We start from the raw sequence: 25857 nt of genomic DNA on the forward strand, positions 1-25857 counted from the left end.
TGTGGGCTTTTCGCATATGGCTTTTATGATATTGAGGTATGTGACCTCTATCCCTACACTCTGAAGAGTTTTAATCAAGACAGTTTGCTGTACTTTGTCAAATGCTTTTTCTGCATCTATTGTGAGGATCATATATCTCTTGTCCTTTCTTTTATTTATGTAGGGGATCAGATTGATTGATTTGAGGATGTTGAACCAAACTTGCAGCCCAGGAATAAATCCCACTTGGTGGCAGTGAATAATCCTTTTAATGTACTGTTGGATCCTATTGGCTAGGATCTTGTTGAGTATTTTGACATCCATGTTCATCAGGAATATTGGTCCTTAGTTCTCCTTTTTGGTGGGGTCTTTGTCTGGTTTTGGGATCAAGGTAACACTGGCCTCATAGAAGGAGTTTGGACATTTTCCTTCCATTTCTATTTTTTGAAACAGCTTCAGAAGAATAGGTATTAATTCTTCTTTAAATGTTTGGTAAAATTCCCCTGGGAAGCCATCTGGCCCTGGACTCTTGTTTGTTGGGAGATTTTTATTATTGCTTTGATTTCTTTGCTGGTTATGGGTCTGTTCAGGTTTTCTATTTCTTCCTGTTTCAGTTTTGTTAGTTTATATGTCTCTAGGAATGCATCCATTTCTTCCGGATTGCCTAATTTGTCTGCATATATTTGCCCATAATATGTTCTTATAGTTGTGTTTCTTTGGTATTGGTTATAATCTCTCCTTTCTTATTCATGATTTTATTTATTTGGGTCCTTTCTCTTTTCTTTTCAGTAAGTCTGGCCAGGGGGTTATCAATCTTATTAATTCTTTCAGAGAACCAGCTCCTAGTTTTGTTGATCTGTTCTACTGTTCTTTTGGTTTCTATTTCATTGATTTCTGCTCTCATCTTTATTAATTCTCTTCTCCTGCTGGATTTAGACTTTATATGCTGTTCTTTCTCCAGTCCCTTTAGGTATAGGGTTAGGTTGTGTATTTGAGACCTTTCTTATTTCTTGAGGAAGGCTTGTATTGCTATATACTTCCCTCTAGGACCGCCTTTGCTGCATCCCAAAGATTTTGAACAGTTGTGTTTTCTTTTTTTTATTATTATTATGTTATGTTAATCACCATACATTACATCATTAGTTTTTGATGTAGTGTTCCATGATTCATTATTTGCATATAACACGCAGTGCTCCATGCAGAATGTGCCCTCTTTAATACCCATCACCAGGCTAACCCATCCTCCCACCCCCCAGTTTGTTTTTCAGAGTCCATCATCTCTCATGGTTCATCTCCCCTTCTGATTTCCCCCCCTTCATTCTTCCCCTCCTGCCATCTTCTTCTTCTTCTTCTTTTTTTTAACATATAATGTATTATTTGTTTCACAGGTACAGATCTGTGATTCAACAGTCTTGCACAATTCACAGCGCTCACCATAGCACATACCCTCCCCAATGTCTATCACCCAGCTGCCCCATCCCTCCCACTCCCCGCTCCTCCAGCAACCCTCAGTTTGTTTCCTGAGATTAAGAATTCCTCATATCAGTGAGGTAATATGATACATGTCTTTCTCTGATTGACTTATTTCACTCAGCGTAACACTCTCCAGTTCCATCCATGTTGTTGCAAATGGCAAGATTTCATTCCTTTTGATAGCTGCATAATATTCCATTGTATATATATACCACATCTTCTTTATCCATTCATCTGTTGATGGACATCTTGGCTCTTTCCACAGTTTGGCTATTGTGGACATTGCTGCTATAAACATCGGGGTGCACATATCCCTTCAGATCCCTACATTTGTATCTTTGGGGTAAATACCCAGTAGTGCAATTGCTGGATCGTATAGTAGCTCTATTTTCAACTTTTTAAAGAACCTCCATACTGTTTTCCAGAGTGGCTGCACCAGCTTGCATTCCCACCAACAGTGTAGGAGGGTTCCCCTTTCTCCGCATGCCCACCGACACCTTTTGTTTCCTGACTTGTTAATTTTAGCCATTCTGACTGGTGTGATGTGATATCTCATTGAGGTTTTGATTTAGATTTCCCTGATGCCGAGCAATGTTGAGCATTTTTTCATGTGTCTGTTGGCCATTTGGATGTTCTCTTTGGAAAAATGTCTGTTCATGTCTTCTGCCCATTTCTTTTTTTTTTTTTTTAAGATTTTATTTATTTATTTGAGAGAGAGAGAATGAGAGACAGAGAGCATGAGAGGGAGGAGGGTCAGAGGGAGAAGCAGACTCCCTGCCAAGCAGGGAACCCGATGCGGGACTCGATCCTGGGACTCCAGGATCATGACCTGAGCCGAAGGCAGTTGCTTAACCAACTGAGCCACCCAGGCGCCCATCTTCTGCCCATTTCTTGATTGGATCATTCATTCTTTGGGTGTTGAGTTTAAGAAGTTCTTTATAGATTTTAGATACTAGCCCTTCATCTGATATGTCATTTGCAAATATCTTCTCCCATTCTGTCGGTTGTCTTTTGGTTTTGTTGACTGTTTCTTTGGCTGTGCAAAAGCTTTTTATCTTGATGAGGTCCCAATAGTTCATTTTTGCCCTTGCTTCCCTTGCCTTTGGTGATGTTTCTAGGAAGAAGTTGCTGTGGCTGAGGTCGAAGAGGTTGCTGCCTGTGTTCTCCTTTAGGATTTTGATGGATTCTTGTCTCACATTTAGGTCTTTCAGCCATTTTGAGTCTATTTTTGTCTGTGGTGTAAGGAAATGGTCCAGTTTCATTCTTCTGCATGTGGCTGTCCAATTTTCCCAACACCATTTATTGAAGAGACTGTCTTTTTGCCATTGGACATTCTTTCCTGCTTTGTCAAAGATTAGTTGACCATAGAGTTGAGGGTCCATTTCTGGGTTCTCTATTCTGTTCCATTGATCTATGTGTCTGTTTTTGTGCCAGTACCATACTGTCTTGATGATGACAGCTTTGTAATAGAGCTTGAAGTCCAGAACTGTGATGCCGTCAGCTTTGCTTTTCTTTTTCAACATTCCTCTGGTTATTCGGGGAAACAGTTGTGTTTTCATTTTCATTTGTTTCCATGAATTTTTTAAATTCTTCTTTAATTTCCTGGTTGACCCATTCATTCTTTAGTAGGATGCTCTTTAACCTCCATGTATTTGAGTTCTTTCCAAATTTTCTCTTGTGACTGAGTTCAAGTTTCAAAGCATTGTGGTCCAAAAATATACAGAAAATGATCCAATCTTTTGGTATCAGTTGAGACCTGATTTGCAACCCAGGATGTGATCTATTCTGGAGAATGTTCCATGTGCTCTGGAGAAGATCTTTTGGATTTTCTGCGTACCCAGTTCCAACACGTGTGCCAACGTCATTTTGTTTTCCCTTGAGTTTCTCTTTCTTACAGCACAGGTCAGGACCCTAGCACTGAACGTGGAGGGACAGGCTCCGAGCTTTCCATAGCTCACCAGCGAGTCGAGTTGAGGAAGTTCCATTCCGTTTGCCTGTTATTTTCTAAATCACCATCACCATCTGTGGAGTCAGGGTGAGTGCCGCACAGCACTCAGTCTTATCATCCCTGTTGCCCAGGGAAGATCATGACATGATGTGTGGTCACTACCCGCACGTGGGACAACCTCAGGACCTGGCTGGATAACTGCATCTGCTCTGCATGTGTCACACAAAAAGCCACCAAAGGACCCCCTGGAAAGAGGATGAGTCCAGACTCTTGTCTGAAGACCTGCTTTGCACCTTGCAGTGCTATTTTAAGTGCCAGCATCCAAAGTTGCAAAACTGGCGTCAGCCACTTAGGAGGGCCCCCGGGGAACACAGCCGGCCGGTGTTTCCAGGAAGGCCGCAGTGAAGTCTGGGCCGGAGAGTCCACGCCCCCCGGGCGGCCCAGGGCCCTCTCGCACACATGGGAGGTGCCTGGCCTTGGCAGAGCTCCCTGCTTCCTAAACAAGCCCACAGATTCAGAGGGACCCCCGCAGAGACACCAAGACACTGTTCCATGGAGTCAGACGAGCTGGTGACAAAGTTCTCAGGGAAAAGTAACACAGAGCGGGGACTGGAGCAGCCGACACGGGGATGTCCCCACAGCCCCCCCAAACCCTCTGGAAGCAGCGGTGCTGGTGCGGCTCAGCGGCGAGCACAGATCCTGGAGGGCCGGGCACCATGGGAGGCCCGTCTGGGACAGAGGCAGCATTGGGAACAATGGGGTCCACAATAAATGGCACTGGGGGAACCCAGTGGCCCTGTGGACAAGAGACGACCGCTCCAAACGGATTAGACAGGAAACAAGAAATGAAGCCGCAGGAACAGGAGAAAACACGATGGGGCCTCTTCACCCTCTGGGTGGGGAAAGGTGCTCCAGCCTGAGGCACAGTCCAGAGGGAGGAAAGGAAAACGATGGATAAATTGACTATGTTAAAAAATGCTTTAATTGCTGGGCAAAACCCACAAAGCAGCAGCCCGTGGCTTAGGTGGGGGAGAATTCTTGCTGGCCAAGCTGGCCGGGGACAAAGGCTCAAGTCCCGAGTGTCTAACGTCCCTTCCGAGTTGAGGGAAATGAGATCAAACTCTGGAAAAACAGGGGGGAGACACGAACAATTCACAAACAAGGTGTAAAGTGGCCCCCAAACACAAAGAAAGTACCTAAAGTCACTTATCCTTGGAGAAATGCAAATTGAAGTAAGGTGAGATCCCACTCCTCCCCCGACAGGCTGGCAATAATGGGGTGCAGCCGCAGGGAAGCCCCGGGCTCGCAGGGCGGGGTCCTCTGGTGGCTGTGGCGGACGGGCGGCGCCCGTGTCCACCCCAGGGTGCAGCGCAGCTGGCGGCAGCTTCCTCAGGCACAGTGGGAGAGAAACCCCGGTGCTTCCAGGCTGGACCCCAAGGGAAGGAAGCCTCCGGGTCCGGGGCCAGCTGGTGCGCCAGGGCCATGGGTTTCAGAGGGCTGGCAGGCACAGGGGAGGGTCTGCTGCCTCGGCTAGCCTCTCCATCAGCCAGAATCAGCCCCACGAAGAGGGTGGCGAAAGCCCTGAACCGGTGCATGGAACCAGGATCTGTACCCACGTGGCAGGAAAGGACCAGATTGATCTCAGAAACAGGCCTTCGCCACTTCTGCAGGGGGCTCCCCGGCGAGCACTTGTGCTAAATTCTGGAAACAAAATTTTTAAGATTTTATTTATTTATTTGAGAGACAGAGTGAGCGCACGAGTGGGAGGAGGGGTAGACTGAGAGGGAGAAGCAGGCTTCCCCCTGAGCAGGGAGCCCCACGCTGGGCTCCATCCCAGGACCCAGAGATCATGACCTGAGCCATAGGCAGATGCTTAACCGACTAAGCCGCCCAGGTGACCCTGAAAAAAATTTTTTTTTAAAGCAATTCTCCCCCAAAGTAGATTGAAGGGCTTGCAGAACACCGACCCCTCCCAAACACAGAATGGCCTATGGTACCCTCACCCGGTTGGTTCCCACATCCCACCTTGGAAGACTGCTCCAGGATGGAGCACCTGCTGGTTGGAGGCCCACTGATGTGCCCCAACGGGGGTCATTGGGCACCAGGGCTGTGGGGCGGGGTCCGAGGTGAGCAGCGGAGTAAAGAGGGGCCCCAGGATGGTATGGCAGAGCTGACGCCCTCCTGTGCACAATGGACGGGACCCTGGAGCCTCTGATCCAGGGGAGCCGTGAGAGAGCCTGCCTTCCTCCTTTCTCTGCCACCCCTGCTGGGGATGCCTGCGCTCCACACACCCGCCCTGGGGCTGCCACTGCCCACCTTCCTGCCTCCCCTTTTCTGTCCACGTCAGTCCTTCCCGGGGTACCCAGCTGCTGCCAGGACACCTGTCTGGGAGACAGGCCTTGGGGCTTGCTGCCCAGCGGCCCCTGGTGGATGACAGCAGGGTGTGAAGGCAAAGACTGTGTCGGGAGGGCCCAGCCTGAGTGTCCGCACACTTTTCCTTACACGTCTGCTCGTAAGGCCCATTTCCCTAACTTGGTCTTCAGGAAAGGGGGCCTTCTGATAGGTCTGCACATAGACTGTCATCGAATGGGTTGCTTTCTATTACTCTGATTTGGACAGTGAGGTCCCCCCTGCTCAGGGCCCAGATGAGCCCCAGACGTTGGTCAGGAGGGGACAGGGTGGTGGCGGGTAAGGCAGCTCCCGGGAGACCGGCCTGTGCAGGTGTCCTCATGGCTGCATGAGCTGGAGGCCTGGGGAGGCACAGCCCTCGCAAACCTCACGGTGCCCACTGTGGAGGGGGGACGATGCCCCCTCAGGCAAGGCCCCAGGGGTGGCTCCCCTACAGCTTAATAACAAGGCGCTGCCTCCTGAACCCAGGGGCCCCAAAACTATGCAACCACGTCCACAGCTCTGGGGCAATGAAGACACGTGTGCAGTCAGGGCGAGTCTGTCCCATGAAATGGAATCGGGGAGAGAAATGAGCATTTCTAAGTAGACATGTTGCACAGTGACATGGTGTGTGAACTAATGATCAAAGGTCATCCTCCGACGTTTGTCCGCTCCAGCCCATCTCTGAAGGTTATCTGTCCGAGTCGACCAAACCTAAACATGCCTTTGTGTCGAGACAATGGGAGCTCACCTTACCTGCCTTCTGGGGCCCTTAATCTCTGAGTTTCTATTCCTTTATCTCTAGAATGTGGATGGGGATAGTTCCTCCATCATAGAATGACTATCAGGATTCATTACAAATGCGTTTAAACACAGAGAAGAATACCCCGTGCATGGCTATGTCCGACACGTTGGCCTTTATCAGTTTTACTACTGTTGTTCATACATGTCAGTAACTCCCGAGCTGGAGTCTGCAGCCCTGATTTCTCCCCAGGGCCCCGCACTCCCCTCCACACCATCCCTGTAAACAGAAGTGCCACCACCAGCTGTGTAGGCAGAAAGAAAGCTAAGAGTTGCCTGCGACTCTCCCCTCACCCTCACCCCCATTTCCAGTCCCTGGCTGGGGTCTGGCAGGAGGGTCACGTGATCTGCCTAGCGATTAGCTGGATATTCCTTTGGAATAAAATTCCAAGTCCTTACCGTGCCCGCCGGAACCCCCTCTGCAAACCGTTCCACCTCTGTCCATGCCACCTTTCCCAGTGTGTGGCAGCCTCAGAGCCCCTCCCCGCTCATCGGACATGCTGTGGGGGTTCGCTGGCACCCCCTCCACTGCCCCCATTCTGGATCAAATGAGAACACAGACGCGAGCTAAGCTGGACATCCGGGTGGCTGCCTTGGGCACCGGTGCACACAGTTGCAGCCCAGTGTGGGGCACTAGAGGGTGAGCTGCTTCCTAGCACCAGGGGAATGGGCATTTGTAACTCATGCAAACAAGATGCCAGCTGGACTGACAGCTTCTCTGAAAATCCAGCCACTCATGGGACACACGTCTGTCCACGCCAGAGTGCTCAGCCTCAGAGTCCCACCTCGTGCTGGGGGAGGAGCGGTTCTGCAAGCCTACTGGGGCCGCTTGCCGTTCTTCCTGTGGCAGGTGGCATGATTCAAGGGGGTCCCTGGGAAAGCCACCAAGAGCACGTGTCCTGAGTTTCCTAGAGAAGAGCCCCCACTTCTGTGTGCCTCGCCTTGTGGGGCCTTGTGACCCTGGTGTGGACAGCTCTCAGCTTGCAGGCAGTCAGCAGGGGAGGTAGGGAAGGCAGCCCCAGGGAAGCCCCCTGCCTCCTGGCCCCTTTCCTATTAGAATTTAAATGAGGGTCCTTCAGTTTGATGGATGGTTTGTGGCTGTCGCTGGACCAAGAGCACAAAGGCCCTGAGTCCCCAAGGCCTCAGCTGCTCCATCTGGCCTGACTCTGGGGGAGGCCTGGCGCTCCAGCTGCTGTCTTTGTTGCCTTTGTCCTCCTCTAAGACCCAGGCTGTGGGGTCTCACCCTACAGGCCTGACAGTGACCCTGGGGGCTGGCCAGGTGCTGGGCTGGATGGCCTTTTAGAGTGCCCATGGCCTGCTGTTGAGGAACCTCAGAGTCCCCTGGGCATGGGCTTTGGGACAGTAGGTGGCCCAGGCTCAGACCCAAACACAGGCTGCTGTCCCTGGAGCAAGTCTCCACGTGTCCTGCTGGCCTTCTAGAACCTTCTGGTGGCCTCTCTTCCTGCCATCTTGTTGCTTCACCCTGGTTTGTCTTGGCTGACTCCCCTGCCTGTCACGACACCCAGCCCCCTCCTACCCACAAGCCCTCTGCAGTGCCCATCCCATCAGGTTTTCTTCCTGCCCTGGGGCTGAGCCTAACTTGAGGGCTCCATAGTCCTACCTGAGGCTGTTGGGGAAAGAATCACTCCATCACTGTTCCCAAATGTCCCTCTCAGCCATACTTCACTGCATGGACTGCCCCTGCTGTCCAGCCAGCCCTTGCTTATATTCCTGCACTTTCTGGGTCCCCCTCTTCTCTCCTAGGAATGTATATCCCCCTCAATTTCCATGTTCAGTTGAAGGCTGGCCTTCTCCAGAAGTACCTCTAGCTGTCTGGTCCCATGCAGGCAAAATTTGCTACAGAACTTAATCAGTCTCTGAGTGGTTGCTTGTCTGAGGGCCTGTCATATGCTGGGGCAGAATGGTGAACGAAGCCAGATGGACCTGCACTCTAGGGAGGGAGTGGGCCAAGGAGGCACATCTCTGGTGGAGCAGGTTCTGGTCATACACCTTTGTCCTTAGTGTCATGTAACTGCCAGGGGCCACCTGCTGCTGTCACACCTCCTCCCAGGTGGGCACTGTCTTCCACTTCTGGGGCAGAAACCCTTACACACTCTTCCTCACGTACCTTTAGTCCCTGGCCTGACACTGTGGTCATGGGAGGTCTTCTATGACCTACTCCAACTGGACACACAGAGATGCTTCTAAGACTTTCCATTGGTCCCATGTCTCTCGAGTTGTTCACCACTGAGTTTGTGGCAATTTGGTATAGCAGCAATAGAAAACTACTACAGTAGGGTAGAACAATTGGAAAGAATTAAAGATAAAAGGGTAGCAATTGATGCAAGTAGAATATGTGGCAATAATAAACTCCAGGAAAAACAGTAAGTTGTACAAGGAAGGAAATATACACTATCTGTTCGCTAGGATGGGCGATATTTGGCCACAATGGCATAAATATTGACTATTCATTCAAATAAGAGTTTTCTTTATATTGAGTGTGTGGGCAAGGACAGGTGAGGGCTTATAGCAGAGCTAATCCTCATCTAGCATAATGGAAGTTAGTGAATAATGTCTAAAAGTGACCAGTTAAGAGGTAGTAGAGGATAGCTGATATTTTCACAGCATATGCGAATGCTCTTAATGCCATTGAATTTCACACTTAAGAATAATTGACATGGTGCACCTTATGTTATGTGTATTTTACCAGAATTTAAAAATTTTGAAGAAATAAATAGCAAATAAAATTGTGTGCATCTAGAAAGTATTACTGAAGCCTCTGTGCACAAGGCAGATGAGGCCCCAGCTTGAGGAGACTACCTGGAGATGCAGAAATAAATGTCAAGTTGCACATTACCCTGCTGGGGATGGACAGTGCAGGGAAGAATAAAGGAGGTAGGGGCTGGTAGTACTGGTGTGTGTAGGGAGAGTGGTGGTGTAAACAGGGAGGAAAGTGTGTAGGGAGAGTGGTGGTATAAACAGGGAGGAAAGTGTGTAGGGAGAGTGGTGGTGTAAACAGGGAGGAAAGTGTGTAGGGAGAGTGCTGGTGTAAACAGGGAGGAAAGTGTGTAGGGAGAGTGCTGGTGTAAAAAGGGAGGAAAGTGAAGCCTCCCTGCCAGAATGCGCTGAGACCTCATACGGGGACAGCCATGTGCATATTCAAGAGAGGATGATTGCAGGGAGTGAGAACAGCATGTGCAATGGTCCCGGGGTGCAGCAGGCCCAGAGTGTGCAGCCTGCAAGTAGGCCAATGGGGCCAGACTTAGGGGGTGCCCAGGAGAGTTGGCAGAGGTAAGGTCAGGAAGGTGGCAAGGGCTCAGGTGATGGGGGGGTTATTTAGTCACTGGAGGGTCTGAACAGAAGGTGATGGTATTGGGGTGCAACAACTCTGGCTGCTGGAATATCTACCCAGGGTTGGGGCAACTGCAAACAGTACCTCGGGCATTGCTGGAGGCTGGACGGCCGAGATCCATGTGCCCGAGGACCTGATGTGTGGTGAGGACCTGGGCCCAGTGTGTAGATGGCTGTCTTCCCCTGCATCCTCACATGGTGGAGAGCAGGGAGAGCGAGAAGCAAACTGTCCCTGCTCCCTTCTGACAAGGGCACGAGTCCCACTCCTCATGACTGCACCCTCATACCTGCTCACCCCAAAGGCCCCGCCTCTTAATGCTGGGGGTCAGGGCTCCCACGTAAGAATCGGGGGGGACACAGACATTCTGTCCATGCAGATGGCCATGCAGACGGAGTGTGAACGACCTGAACCACCAAGGATGTTAGGGAAGGTCATCGGAAAGACGTGACCACCAGTTGACCTGTGACCTGGGCACGAGATCCCAGCCGGGAGCTCCCGAGAGGGCTGTGAGCATCCGATGTCACGTGTCCCCCTTCCAAGGATCGGCAGGGGGGCTGTGGGGACAGCAGACCTCAGGGGTCGCTGGGTCTTGCATCTCTCGTGATGGGTAGGTCACGTGGTCACTCGACGTCTGGATCCAGCTTTCACTCCCTACGATGGCCCTATGGAGAGGCAGGGGCCGAATCTCCCAGGATAGTGGGTATCTCACTGGGGCTCTTCCACCGGGCACACCAGGGGCTCCGTACAGCATCCCTGTCTGACACGGGCTCTTCAGACACAGTCTTCTGAGTCATCGTGCAGAGGCCTGGAAGGCAGCCCAGACTTGCCACAGACCTGATTCTGGGAGCCCGTTTGAAATGGTATACCCTAAATACAGTGCATCAACCCTCCTGATTCTGACAAGGCCCAGCGAACGTCGTGCCACCTCCTTCGTGGTGTGCGGTGCAAACAGCAGCTGTGGGGCGGCCACCCCCGCGCCACGGGGTGTCCACACGCTGCACTGCGAGGGCTGAGTCCTTGATTTTGTGGGTTTATCTCCCCCTGCCAGCATCAGTGTGTCCTCCCACGGGGGTGAGGGCATTCATTACTGCCCACCACCAGCCCCGATCACCATGATGCCATCAGCAGACTTCTTTTTTTTTTTTAATGTTTTATTTATTTATTCATGAGAGTCAGAGAGAGAGAGAGAGAGAGAGAGAGGCAGAGGCAGAGGAAGAAGCAGGCTCCCCGTCCAGCAGGGAGCCCGATGCGGGACTCGATCCCAGGCTCCTGGGATCATGACCTGAGCCGAAGGCAGACGCTTAACCATCTGAACCACCCAGGCGCCCTGCCATCAGCAGACTTAACTGGCCTTTTGTTCTATGGGATGACCTGAGATCCTAAGGTCTGCATTTTGACAACAGGGGGCAGTAACAAATCCTGAGGCTGGCGGGTGGCCGCGTACTGCTGTCCCTGCCAGGTAGAGGCGGCCATCACCCTCCCCCCACCACCACCACCACCGCAGTCAGCTCCTGTGAGCATCTGTCAGACAAGAGGTTCCTGTGTTGGGGGCACCTGGGGGGGCTCAGTCGTTTGAGCGTCTGCCTTCGGCTCGGGTCATGATCTCAGGGTCCTGGGATCGGGCTCCGTGTCGGGCTCCCTGCTCAGTGGGGATCCTGCTTCTCTCCTTCCCTCTGCCCCTCCCGCTCCTGCTTGTTCTCTCTCTCAAATAAATAAATAATCTTTAAAAAAAGAAATTCCTGTGTTGCATGACACAGACCATGTCTGGCAGACCGGTCTGACTGTGTTGACAATAATCCGCTGTCATTCTCCCAAATCCGTCTGTTTCCTTCACAGTCCAAGTGGAAGGAAGAGGAAGATGGAAACATGGTCTGTGGTATTGGTGCAAGTTTGTACCAAAATGCTCCTCCCCGGTGTCCCCAGAGCAGGGGACACCGGCTCCAGTCCCGACTCCAGTCCCAGGTGAGACGCAGAAGCATCAAGACCAGGGGCTGTGTGACACCTACTCTGTCCTTGCAGCCCCTCAGCAGGACATGTGGACTCCTTTCATCCTGGGGCTCCGTGTGTGTGTGTGTGTGTGTGTGTGTGTGTGTGTGTGTGTGTGTGTGTGGCTCAGTTCTGGGACCCAGGGCAGGGTCATGAGTCTCCACCGTGCTGACCTGAGTCACTTCTCTGATCACTAGACCTGCAGCTATTCCTGTGCACTCACAGGGTCCATGACAACTCAGGTAGGCTGTCTATTCCCATCCCAGGGACACCGTGAGCTATCAGCTGCTGCCCACGGTCCTGCAGGGAAACTGTGTTAGCTCGGCTCGGGCCATTTCCCACTGAGACAATGACAGTCACCTTGTGGCTGGGAGTGCCTCCTGGCTTCTGACACTCAGGGTCACATCATGGCATTGAGGCAGGGAGTCAGCCAAGGTGGGAGCATCTCTCACCATCATGCTCGTTCCTGGTCCTCCCCCGTCAACGTATTTCCTGACGCCTGCTTCCTGCAAAGAGACACCGTTCGGGGTGGGCAAACAGGTCCATGGATCTGGAGATAATGAGAGTTGGTGAGGGTGAGGCTTGAGATGGGTCCTCTCCTCCCCTGGTTGTCTCGCTGGCCGAGGTCCTCATAGGGGGGTCCTCGGGCACAGGCACACCTTCTCAGGTGGTGGTAAAGCACTGCTTCTGGGGAGAGCGTGGTTCAGGGGATTTGGTGCTCAGATTCAATAAAATCCACTCCAATTCCCATGGTCTCACTCTTTCCAAATGAATGCCCTTTTACTGAAGGGACTCGGAAAAACATTGACTTCTACTTCAGCTGTAACTCTTTAGACTGCAAGATTAAATTTGAGGTCCTCTTTTTATTTATTTTTCTTACACTTGCTAAAGTTTACGAAATACTGTTTGTTTGTTTTTTTAATGTAAATTCTAGTTAGGTAGCATACAGTGCAATGTTGGTTTCTGGAGTGGAATTCAGGGATTCATCACTTACACACAATATCCAGTGCTCATCACAACAGGTGCCCTCCTTAATCCCCATCCCCCATCCAGCCCATCCCCCATCTCCCTCCATCCACCCTCCATCTGTTCTCTATCGTTAAGAGTCTCCTATGGTCGGCTTCCTTCTCTTTCTCTTTTTTTTCCTTCTCCTATGTTCATCTGTTTTGTTTCTTACACTCCATATATGAGTGAGATAATATGATCATTGTCTTTCTCTGACTAATGTATTTCACTTAGCATAATACCCTCTAGTTCCATTGAGCCCCAATTCAGGCTCTGTGTTCAACTTGGAGTCTGCTTGCCCCTCTCCCTCTGCTCCTCCTCCCACCCAGGGGCGCATGCCTTCTCTCTCAAATAACTAAATAACTAAATAAATAAAATCTTAAAAAAAAAAACCCTCTAGGGTGCCTGGGTGGCTCAGTTGGTTAAGCGACTGCTTTCGGCTCAGGTCATGATCCTGGAGTCCCTGGATCGAGTCCCGCATCGGGCTCCCTGCTCAGCAGGGAGCCTGCTTCTCCCTCTGACCCTCCCCCCTCTCATGTGCTCTCTCTCTCTCATTCTCTCTGTCTCAAATAAATAAAATCTTAAAAAAAAAAAAAAAACCCTCTAGTTCCAACCACATCATTGCAAATGGCAAGATTTCATTCTTTCTGATGGCTGAGTAATATTCCATGTAAATATATATACACCACATCTTCTTTATCCATTTGAGGTCCTCTTTTAAAAAAAAAATTGCCCTGGGGCGCCTGGGTGGCTCAGTTTTTGAGCGACGGCCTTCGGCTCAGGTCATGGTCCCAGGGTCCTGGGATCGAGCCCCTCATTGGGCTCCCTGCTTGGCGGGGAGCCTGCTTCTCCCTCTCCCGCTCCCCCTGCTTGTGTTCCCTCTCTCGCTGTGTCTCTTTCTGTCAAATAAATAAATAAAATCTTTTTTAAAAATTAAAAAAATTTTAAAAAATTTAAAAATATTGCCCTGAAAGCTACAAGAGACAATTATTTTTTTTTTCCCCAAAAGAGCCATAGAAGCCCTCTGTTTCTCTGGCTATGCTTTGAGCTGAGAATGAGGCCACAGCTTGTCACTTCCTCGCTGTCAACCCCCAGTGTACTCAGGAGTATCTCACCACTTCCATCGTAACATTCTGCTGCAAGAGCCCCTTCAAAAACAATTAGAGGTGATAATTTTATTAGTAACTATATTCATGGACTATCTTTATCCTGCTTTTTAAAAAAAGGTTTATTTATTTATTTATTTGAGGGGAGAGAAGCAGAGGCAGAGGGAGAGGGAGAATCTCAAGCAGGATCCCTGCAGAGCACAGAGCCTGACTCGGAGTTTGACCTCACATCCCTGAGATCATGAGGTGAGCCAAAACCAAGACTCGGATGCCCAAACGACTGAGCCACCCAGGCGCCCCCTGTATCCTGCTTTATACTGGTCATAAGGTCATTACTGACATCAAACTTAACCTGACCTGATAACCAATCCCAGATTCCTATTTTTAAGGTTCTACATTCCTGGAAACACTGCTGGTACGTGGGAAGGTCAGAAGGGGGTAGTTGGTCAGAAAAACTGAATTCACGTTAGGTATTTTGGGTAGAAAGAGATATATTGTAGGGAATTCCAGGCTTGCACAAACATTGAGAAATTTGGAAATTGCAGGGGAGGAAGGTCACTTTCAGAAAGAGCAGGGGGGCCGTATCAGGGACCCCAGGTGACTGCAGCCCTGAAGTAGCTAGAGACTGCCCAGCGACCTCAGCCACCTGCAGCACCCAAGGAGAGTCTCAGGCTGACCCTGGAAGCCAAGGGAAGCTACCACCACCAACTGCAATGGCCCCCCTGCAGCTTCCATGGAAAGGAAGGTCTGTTCCTTCCCTCTGCATTCCAAATCTTGCTCAAGTGTCTCTCACTGTCAGAGTGTACACTTAAGGGACCCTGGGAGCCCTGCTACTAGCTTCCTCTACTGGGACACAGAAGAGAATGCAGAGGGAAGAGGGATTATCCTGAATTAATAACAATCTGGCACTAAATGCTTGTTTCCATTTCTAAATATATGAGTATTTTCTGCTTATCTTTTCTCTATCAGATTCTAGTTTAATTCCACTGTGGTCAGAGAACAGACCCTACACACTTTCAATCCTTTCCAATTTTTTAAAGACTTGCTTTACGGGCCAGGATAGTTTTTGTAAATGATCCACGTGCTTAAAAAAAACAAAGGTGCTATGTAGTTGTTAGGTGTAGTGTTCTATATACACCCATTAGGTCAAGATTATTGTTTGCTTTGTTCATATAATCTATGTGCTTACTCATACCTTCTCTACTTGTCGAATCAGTTACTGACAGTTTTGTGTTAAAAAGTCCCACTATGATTGGGGATTATTCCCCTCTCTTTGAAGTACCATGAATTTCTGTTTTACATATTTTGAGGCCATGTTATTAGGTGCATAAAATTTAGAATTCATACCTTCCTGGTGAAATAGTCCTGTTTTCATTATGAAGTGACCTCCTTATCTCTAGTAATGCTTTTTGCCTTACAGTTTACTTCTTTCTTTTTTTTTTTTTAAAGATTTTTTTTTTATTTGACACAGAGAGACACAGCGAGAGAGGGAACACAAGCAGGGGAAGTGGGAGAGGGAGAAGCAGGCTCCCCTCAGAGCAGGGAGCCCGACACGGGCCTCGATCCCAGGACCTGGAACCATGACCTGAGCCGAAGGCAGACGCTCAATGACTGAGCCACCCAGGAGCCCCCAGTTTACTTCTTTCTGATATTGATGTAGGGATACCTTCTTTCTTTTGGTTGACATTTACATGGTATTTGCTTTCCCATCATTTATTTTCAGTCTTCTACATCTTTATGATTTAGATATGTTTCCTTGCACATCATGGAGTTGAGTTTTATTTATTTTTATCCTAACAATCTTTGTCTTTCAGGTGGAATATTTATTCCATTTATGTCTAATATAGTTACAGATGTACTGGGGGCTAAAACACCACCTTATTACATGAGTTCTATTTATCCTGACTGTTCCATGTTTTTTTTTTCTACCCAATATTGCTTTCTATTGAATTGATTGAATCTTTTCTATTATTCCACGTTTTCCCTTCTGCTAGTCTGTAACGTATATAGAATGTTGCAATGGCTTATCAAAGATTCAGACATGGTACCAGATTGGAGGGAAACACCTTACAAGGTTGGGTACTCTCTCAGAATGCCACCTGCCTAGCATTGATATATACTGCTGTTCCTAGTGGTGGCAGCTTCTTGGAGCAGAGGCAGAAGCCCCTTTGGTGGCCAGGAATCTAGAGGATTGGGAATTGTTTCTAGAACAATGATTCCTGAGGAATTTTTGTGGGTTTTTTAAACAACTGCTTCTCTGCTTAAATTACCAGGAGTGGATTTTGTTGTCTGCAATTAAGAACCCTGATCAACACAGACTTCAATCCTTTATTTTTATTTTTGAACATTCTAAGTGCTCTTTGTCAGACTACTCTACAAAGTTAATTTTATATGATTATATAACTGATAAATAATATCCAGAATATATAAATAACTCTTACAACTCAACAACAAACAGATAATACTATTTTTAAATGGGCAGAGGACTTGAATAGGCATTTCTCCAAAGATATATGAATGGCTAATAAGCACATGGAAAGATGCCCAACATCACTAATGACCAGGGAAACGCAAATGAGACATCACCTCACACCAATTATGACACCCATCTGATGACTGCTATCAGAAAAACCCAAAAGCTAACAAGTGATGCTGAGGATGTGGAAAAATTGGGATGCCGTGCACTGTCGGTGGGAATGTAAGTTGGTGCAGATGCTGTGGAAACATGATCTGAATCCCACGGCTGGGTATTTATGCCAAAGAATCGAAAGCAGCAACTTGAGTGGTTGCTTGCACACCCATGTTCATAGCAGCTGACATGTGGAAGCAGCCCAAGTGTCATCAACAGACAAGGGGATAAACGTAGTCCATCCACACACCGGACCATCACTCAGCCTGAACACAGAGGGACACGCTGACACCTGCCAGAGCATGGATGGACCTGGGGGACGTGATGCTGAGTGAGACAGGCCAGACACAGAGGGACAAGTACTGTAGGATTCCCCCCACGTGAGGTCCTTAGAGTCTCCAGATTCACAGGGAACAGAGTGGACGGTGGGCGCCGGGGGAGGGGCGGGGGTCGGTGACTCAGGGGGACAGAGAGTGGATGGTGGGCACCGGGGGAGGGATGGGGGTCGGTGACTCAGGGGGACAGAGTCTCAGTTTGGGAAGATGGAAAGTTCTGGAGATGGATGGTGGGGACGGCTGCACAACATGAATGTGCTTAGTGTCCCTGAGCTATGGGCTTAGAGATGGTGAAGATGTTAAATTTTATACTTTGTACATTTTACCAAAATTTAAAAAAATTAATTTATCTGGAGTGCATTTGTGCTGTGACCACTGGCTCTGTTTCCATCACTTGTATTTTGGTTATATCTCCATCAAGCTGTGAAATCCTTTCAAAAATGAAGAATTTTAAAGCATAATTGTGTGTGAAAGAAGCCAGACACAAAAGACTGCACCCAGTTTGACTTCATTTATGTGAAATTTGAGCACAGGAGACGCATGTGGGGCACTGGAAGTCAGAGCGATGAGCGAGGGTCTCTGTGAGGGGCCCGTGGGAGCGTCCCGGGCTGACAGCAGTGCGCCCGATCGCCCCCAAGGTGGAGTGTTGGTCACACACACGTGTGCGTTCATCAAAACACATGAAATCGTGCTTGCTGTAAACTTCACATTTCAGAAATATGTTTTTTTCTCTCAATTTAAGAAAAATGTGTGAGCTAAATGGAGAAGTAGACAAATCCGTATTTGTTACTGGAAATCTTAGCTCACTTCCCTGGGTAAACAATAAAACAAGGGGAAAAACACAGTCACTCTATAGGAGATTTGCATCCCACGATAAAACACACTAGTCCCCAGAAACGACACGGTGGGGACACCCCTCTTTCCAGGTGTAAATACAACATCCAGAAAAACACACCGTGTGCTGGTCCACGAAGCAAATGTCAACACCATGCACAGTGTGTGCTCGAGAACGTCTCTAGGGAACACCGCGTCTTTGGAAATCGTGAAATGTGCTCAGCCCCAGAGATGTGCTGTGGGGCCGGCTCATCCCCACTCCTCCGCCTCGCCGTGGGGGCCGCATGGTCCCTGCTCACCTGCGTGCCTGACTCCGATTCTGCACCTGTCCCGTCCTTCTGCGGTCTCCATGCCCCCCGCCTTCTACCGCAAGCTTTCCAGTCTAACTGCAGAGGACTGCCCACCCAGTGATCTCCCTCCCTCCCTGCAGGGGGATCTCAGCATCCCCCAGGTCTTCCTGTGGCCGCTCACCATCTCAGGCCTCGCCTCGAGCTACGGTGGGCTCCCTCTCACTGGGGACATCTGCCCACCTCACAGCTGCTTGAAGAGTGAAATGATGTGGGCAAGCCTGTTTAATGAAATTCAGAGATCTGCTCGTATACAAGTCATTGTTCTTAGACCCCGCAAAGGGCAACGTAAGGAGGTGACGTGTCCCCAGGGTCTCGGGGCTTGCACTGGAGTCGGGAGGGCAGCAGGGACCAACCTAAAATCATTCTGATGGAATGATGCAATTGCAAAATAAATCCCACGGATGCCTGGAGGAGAAGTTTGGTGAGCAAGAATGTGTGGGCAGGAGGAGGAACAGCAGAGTCACCAAGGAAGGCTTTACATGACCCACTCACCTTCCTGCGCCCACATCCTCTGGCCATCGGTTGGGACCCCAACACCCACTCAGGCTCAGCTGCGCCCAGGCCCCAGGGCTGGTCCTCCTGGGGGGAGGTGGGGGCTGCAGCTAGGGGTCCCTGGCCACAGCGCAATGACCAGCCTCATGTCACTCTAGCTGCTGATCCCAGGACCCCAGTGGATACGGGCACATGGTGCACCACGTGGCCCAGTGGGAGTATCTGGGAGGGCTTCCAGGAGGAGAGGACCTGATGCCTCCTTACCAGCCCAGTGAAAGTCTCCATGAGCGACTTCCCGGCCAGCGGAGCGAGAGGCCCAGGGTGGAGGGTCAGCAGCAGGCACAGCGAAGGGACTGCTGCGGCAGGAGTCTTGGAGGCCGGTCCGGTGCTGCTCCCTCTGGGCCTAGAGGGAAGGGGGCAGGGTGAGGCTGGGCCAAGGCTTTGGGGTGCTGTGTGCCTGGGGCCTGTGAGCTGTCTAGGAGGGGAAAGCAGGGGATGTTGGGGGCTGGCAGCCGGGGGCAGCCAGTCAAGGCTTGCTGGAGATTGATGCTGGCTGGTACATCGTGTACCTGGCCCACGTGCTCCCCTGAGCCCTGCAGGCCGCACCAAGGGGTGGGGTCCACTGGCCCCCCTTGGGTCTGCATGGACTTCTGAGTGACCTCTGAAGCCAGGACATAAAAGGCAAAATAGTTCCTCTCTCTCTCTCTTTCCTCGATTTGGAAACCAGACTCCAAGTGCCAAGGAGGCCCGGCGCGTGGGGAAGCCAGTGACAGCCGATGGCCCCAGATAAGCCCTCAGCTGGAAGCTGACAGTGAGCACCAGCCAGAAGGGTGATGATGAACCTTTGGGAGGTTCTGGAGGATTCCAGCCTAGCTCTGTAACCTCCCGGCTGAGGCCCCAGGCATCAGGCACGGCCACCAGCCGTGCTCACTGCACCCTAGCTCCTGACGCACAGGATCCGTGAGCGTAACGGTGGTTGTTGATGTCACTAAGTTTTGGGGAGGTTTGTTACACGGCCACAGAGCAGTAGGTGCTGAGAACACGGCAGGCATGGATCCCTCCCGCAAGCCTGGGGCATGAGGGGGCCAGGTCGGGGTCCCTCTGGGTGCCCTGAGCGCGTGGCACCCACCTGGAAGGCCCGGCGGCATTGGGATTGAGTCGGGCTTCTGTGTGACTATGGTAGTGAGAGACGGGACGGGCTGCCTTGTACACCTGCCCTGAGGGCGAGGGCACTGGGAACCCTGAGAGAGAGGCATTTCCGGGAACAGAGAGGCCTGTGCCCCAGAGTGAAGACAAAGCAGAATCCCCAAGACTTGGGCAGAAGTCAGGGTCCCAAAAGCAGACAAGACAGATCCCGATGCTCTCCTGCTGTAGATTGAATTTCCCCCCAAAATTCACAGGACAAAGCCCTAGGCCTGCAGTGTGACTGTATTTGGACACGGGGCCTTTGGAGATGATTCAGGTTAAATAAAGTCATGAGGCTGGGGCCCTGGTCCCATAGGACCCCGGTCCTGCAGTGGGAAGGCCCCAGATCCCGCTGCACCTGCCCCCCGACCTTGAACCCCAGCCTCCAGGACCGGGTGTTGTTTGCACCCCATCTGTGGTGCTCTGTTACCTGCCACCTCCCGTGAGGCCCACGTCCTGGGGACACTTCCCCGCTCCTGGCCCCGCTCCAACCCTCGTAGACCACAGAGCCCCAGAAACACTGCTGTGCCCGGTGGTGAGCCAGGGTAGAAACGTCCCGTCTGGGCTGGGCCGGCATCAGGGCTCCACGGCTCAGGCCCCGGGCCCCACCTTGGCCTCGCCACCTGCACACTCCGTTCTTGTGCTGCCCCCACCTTCTGGGGACAGCAGTGAGGGCAGACCCGCAGCAGCCCCAGACCCCTCCCCAACACGGGGAAAGGCAGTGATTCTCGTCCAGCAAAGCCTTTGCCCTGGAGGCTGCCGTGCGGGGTGCAGCCAAGGGTCCTGGACTAGCTGTGCTGGGCTCTCCTGTGTGGCCAGACCACCGGGCACTGTCCATGGGAAAGGCCCAAGAAGGGGACGCTGCCAGGACCCTAACGCCATCCTGCCTGGGCACCTTCCCGAGCAGTCCCTGCACCCCTGTAGCCAGGGGCCACTGCCACAACCGTCCCTCACGGACCAGGGAGGCCAGGAGAGGGAAAGGGGTCCTGCCGCTGCTGGGAGGGGAGGCAGGATTTGAACCAGGCGGGCGGAACCCTGACCTGGGGCGTCTAACCACTGGACCGTCCTGCGAAGACTGTCACACGGAGCGTCCTGTCCTCAGTAAAGCCAGGGAGCTGTAGATGTGCCCCGCGGTGTCCGGGTCCCGGGAGCTTAGCGCCTCAGCCGAAGAGGAGGCCCCCACAGCCGGCAGCCGCCACCTGCAGCCGGATTTCATGCCACGAGTGGCCGGTCCTGCCCCATCTCTCCTCACTCTAATCCGCTCAGAGGGACTTGGAAGCTCAGGTCTGCTAACCCCCAGCTGCTTCAGTTCCTTCTTACATGCGGCTTGTGTTCTCCTCATCTAAAACTAAGCGGGGCGTGCATCATCTCGGTCCATGCGGCCGGCTGTGGGGGTCTGGGGCGGTTCAGCCCCCTCCTGCTCCCACAGCTGCATGCTGCTCTGTCCTGAGCCCCAGGACTGGCCTGCAGACGGGGTGCCTGGAGCCCAGGAGGCTGGGGAGGCTGTGCGGCTGGAAGCAGTTTCTGAGCGTGAACGCGGGGCTCACAGGGCCTCCCACCTCCAGAGGACCGCGGCTGCAGGGTTGGGAGTGAGCAGGCCACAGGCTCCTGGGGCACCCAGCAGAAGTGGGGGGACGGCCCCACGGGCTGGGCCTCGTCCCTCCGCTGGACCTGAGGAGTGGGGATGGGGGCATCCTTGGAGCTCTGTCCCTCCCCCTGCCTGCCTCAGTTCCCTCCAGGCGGCAGGGCCCCGGGACACACTCCGACCGCTCCCCCAACTCACCCCGTCCACCCACCTGGCCCCACCTGCACACACCTCTTACTCGTGGGGGCTCCCCACAGAGGTGCTCGGCAGAATGCAGGACACATTTGAACCTCAGAGAAACAATGAACAGTTTTTCAGCATAAATGTGCCCTACATATTACATAGGACACACTTGGACTTAACAAATTATTCATTGCGTCTCTGAAATTCAAATTTAACTGTGCATTCTGTGTTTCTGTTCACCAAATCCAGCCATCCTGCTGGTGACACTGATGTTGGCGAAGGGCAAACTTGCCCCATGTGCCACCTTGTCTGCTCCCGGCCCCCTCGGGGACAGGGTGAGCCCAGCCCCGTGCCCTGAGCCCCTCTCCTAGGCTGGCCGCCCCTCCCAGTCTCTGCCCTTCCCCTGCTTCAGGGCCCTGGGTGCCATCCTGCCTCGGGTCTGGACAGATCCCAGGGCTTGTCTTGGCTTTGCGGAGGCCAGTGCCAGTGGCCCAGCCCGGGATGCATCTTCACGATGTAACCGTCCCGCCTGGCCACCCATGGTCAGCGCTCGGACTGTGGGCCCACTCCCTTCCCCACCCGCTGGACAGGTCATCCCTGTGTCCTCCTGGAGCCCAGGTAGAGAGAACAGAAGACCTTCTGGAAACAAGCAGAAAGCTCCAACCTGACTTAAAAAGAAGGGACAAGCTCCTCTGTGGACAGAAGGCTTCTCTGGGCACCGCTGGGGAGGGCCGTGGTGGTGGTGGTGGTGGCGGCAAGCGTGGGGGTGACACGGGGTCCCGGGCTGGCCCACACCCCTGCAGCCCTGTCCCCAAGCACAGGCTCACTTAGGCACCAGCTCCCAGCGGCTCTGGCTGGCAGCCGCCCAGGGGCCACAGAGGCCCAGCAGGTCTGGGCTCACACGGTGGCCACCCATGAGCAAACAAAGACTGACCGTCCCTCCCCTCCCCAGAGATCTCCACTGTGGGAGGTATGTGCCATGTCATCAGTCTCACGTTTTGGGTGGGGTCACCTGCCTCCCTCCCTCCCACCACCAACTCAGTCATCTGTAGAACCATCCGGGGTTCACGCGGCAGGGTGCTCGATCCACGGAATGCCGTAGGCGTCCTGGCATCTGAGCATCGTCATGGAAATGCTCCTGTTTCCTCGTTGGGGGTCAGGCCCTCTTTGCTCCTTGTAGACGTTTGGGCCTGGGGTCCTGGCGGAGCACCTGACGCTGTGACCAGCCACAGGCAACAAGGAGTGGAAGCCCGGTGCTGGGGCGAGAGGTGCGCATGGGTGGGTGTGGGCTCCCCGGCACTCTCAGGGGGCGTATGGAGGAATGGGAAAGGCCACAGGAGCCTGCATCCCCGTATTAGGCAGTCCTTGCTGCAAAGCACCGCATAACAAAGAACCCCAAACTCCAGTCTGCAAAATGAGCGTGTGTGGCCCAGCAGAGTCACCCAGGATCTCTGGGGTCAGTGGCCATGGCTACGGCCGTGGCTTGGGGTCAGCCTGCTCCCTGTGTCCCCTCTGGTGAGGCCGCTCAGAGACAGGCGGGGACCCAAGTGCCCCCGCTTGTGCCCACACCCTGTTGGCAAAAGCAAGTCACGTGGCCATGTGGCATTGGCGCCTGCACCTGTCCAAGGAGAGGCCGGGAGACTGGAAGACAGCGACCCCACAACACCTGCACAAGAGGGCAAGTGGCAGAAGGGGAGCCCCGGAGCTGGGGGGCACAGAGCCCCGGGAGCAGGGAAGCTCAAGCACGGAGAGTGTTGGGTGGAATCAAGCCTGCTCAGAGGGGTAGCAGGTGCAGGGGAGTGCAGAAGGAGCTGATGCCCTTGGCAATGAGCAGCTCCCTCAAGGTGAGGCTGGAGGGCTGAATGCTCCCAGAGGCAGGTCTTCAGCCGCCCTGCTGAGGCTGCCACACCGGCCCATCCAGAGCCGAGGGGCAGGGAATCCTTGGGAAGAGAGCAGATCCAGCAGGGCTGTCCTTCCCACACCAGTGTGGCTGCAGCACTCCCCTCCCCTTTGGGATGGGTCTCTCCCAGGATCAGTGGCTGGCAGCCCTCCACTGCCTTGACCAGTGGTGCCCAGGTCACTGAACTCCTGACACGTGGCCCAGAGGCACAGACCCAAGAACGTGGTCTCTAGGACTTTACACAAGTCTCCAACAGCCACACCCAACCATAAAGGGTCACCTTCAGGTGGCCAAAAAGAATTCCAAATTCTAACCCACAGTCCGAGATACCCTGGTGGGACTCCTCCTACCGGGAGTGGCTTCCCCGGGAGCACCTGGCCTTCCGGCTGCTCCAACAGCTCCAGCTCAGAGCTCAAGCCCTCCTCCTGGGCCCTGGGGAGCGGAGGGGAGGACCAGGTGGGTGGGGGCGTCTGGGGACCCACAGATCAGGGCTCTCCGGGATGGTGGGACAGGACGGTGAGCGCAGGTGTGTGTGAGTGTGAGCACGTGTGAGTGCGAGCTCGTGGGCGTGCGTGAGCACCTGTGGGTGCGTGTGGCTAGGAGTGAGCGTGTGAGAGCGCATGGCTGAGTGGCACACGGCTCTCATCAGGTAAGGCAGACACCCACACGGAGGGCCTCACACCGACAGGCACGTGACTCGGGAAATGGGTCAGGGCAAGTGACCCATCGTGGTGTGGGGCCTGAGAAAAACACGGAGACAAATCCCTTACTAAACGCCGGTTTCATGGGAAACACTGACGTCGCCCAGCCGCAAATCCAGCAGCTGCTCGGGTGTGGAAAGGGGGTGCGCGGGCTCGCCCTGCGATGGAGCAGACACACCCCGGGAAATACAGACCATCCGCTGAGTTATACGAAGTTTAATTATTAACATTCAACATAATTACGAGATATTTTTCTTCCGCTTGCATCTGAAGAAAGCGCTCTGCCCGCCCTTTGGAGACAGGTGACCGGCTTCTGGGGGCGAGAGAATGTCTGATGGACTTCTAATCCTGAAAAACAAATAATAGTAATGATAATCATCATAAAAACAAATTGAAAACATAAATAACCGGCCTGGTCACCAGGCACGGAGCGGGGGCACCCGAGGCGGGGCGGGGGTGCAGGGTCGGGGCGCGGGGCCGGGGCCTCTCGGAGGCCTGGAGCGCGGTTTGCATCCATCAAATAAGTGCACAGACAGCCGTCCCGAAATTCATGGAATATGAAGCCACAGTTCACCGGCGTGCGGGCGTCCTTATCTCCGGATGCGGCCGCTATCAATCAGATGGGGAGACCCCGCGGCGCGCTCAGTGCTCCGGGGGGCGGTTTCTCTCTGCCCGGGCTCGCGGGGCACGTGGGGGAGGAGACACGCACTGCCCCCGCAGATGCAGCCCCCGCTCCGAGGCCCTCACCCCGTGAGTGTAATTGCAAGCTCGGCCTGCTTCCTCCTTCCTTCTCCTCCTTGGCGGGAAGAGGGGGTGTGGGGCTGGGCTGTCCCGGGAGGAACCGGATTAATGCTCCAAAAATATCCGGCCAGCGCCGGGAGAGCGGGCTGGGAAACAACGCCCTCCTTCCACCCCTGCCCCCAGGGCCAGCGGCTGCCTGCCTGCGCTTTACCCCCGCCCCCATCCCTGACAGTCCGCGGAGGGGGGACGGAACAAAAATCCCCCGCTTTAAAAGAACGTGGCCCCCATTTTCTTTCCAGCCTATTTTTTAAATTTTTAATTGCGACTAAAAATAAGGTAAGATTTACCATCTTAAGCATTGTTAAGTGTGCTGTTCGGTAGTGTTAAGTGCATTCACATTGTCCTGCAGCCAATCTCCGGCAGCCTGGGGGGTTTTAACTGCCTATTTCTTATTCAGATGCCAGTGGGGAGTGTGAATCATGCAGGTGCCTTCCCTTCCCACCCATGACCCCTTATGGGGCCAGGAGCAGGGCCATGCGCCCTTGATCTTGACCTTGCAGGTAAGAGGTCCCTACACTCTCAACGCTCCTCCACGCCAACCTGCTGATGTGCAGACTTCTCACCACCCTGGGCAGGAGCTCAGAGCCTCCTGGGGCCCCAGGGCAGCCCACCCCACTCTGATTTACCCGGAAGTCTTTCCGTGCCCGAGGCCGGATCCTGGGCTCTGGATCCTGTGGCTCTGGGTCTTGAGCTCACGGATCTTTCCCCAGAACATCTCTCGCTGATCAGAGGCAGGCACAGACTCCTGAACTCTCCTTGCTTTACTGTCTCCCTCTCCAGCTCTTTTCTCTTGTGCCCAAAGATGGGGAAGGAGCCACAGCCTC

At 52.9% G+C, this 25857-nt stretch overlaps 1 protein-coding gene across 2 annotated transcripts in view; it reads left to right on the forward strand.

The window, feature by feature from the left end:
• Window positions 1-25857, forward strand: part of TSPAN4 (tetraspanin 4) — a 559204-nt gene that overhangs the window by 305728 nt on the left and 227619 nt on the right. The window lies entirely within an intron of this gene.

Source organism: Neomonachus schauinslandi, chromosome 11 (genome assembly GCF_002201575.2).
Source record: "Neomonachus schauinslandi chromosome 11, ASM220157v2, whole genome shotgun sequence".
Lineage (NCBI taxonomy): Eukaryota > Metazoa > Chordata > Mammalia > Carnivora > Phocidae > Neomonachus > Neomonachus schauinslandi.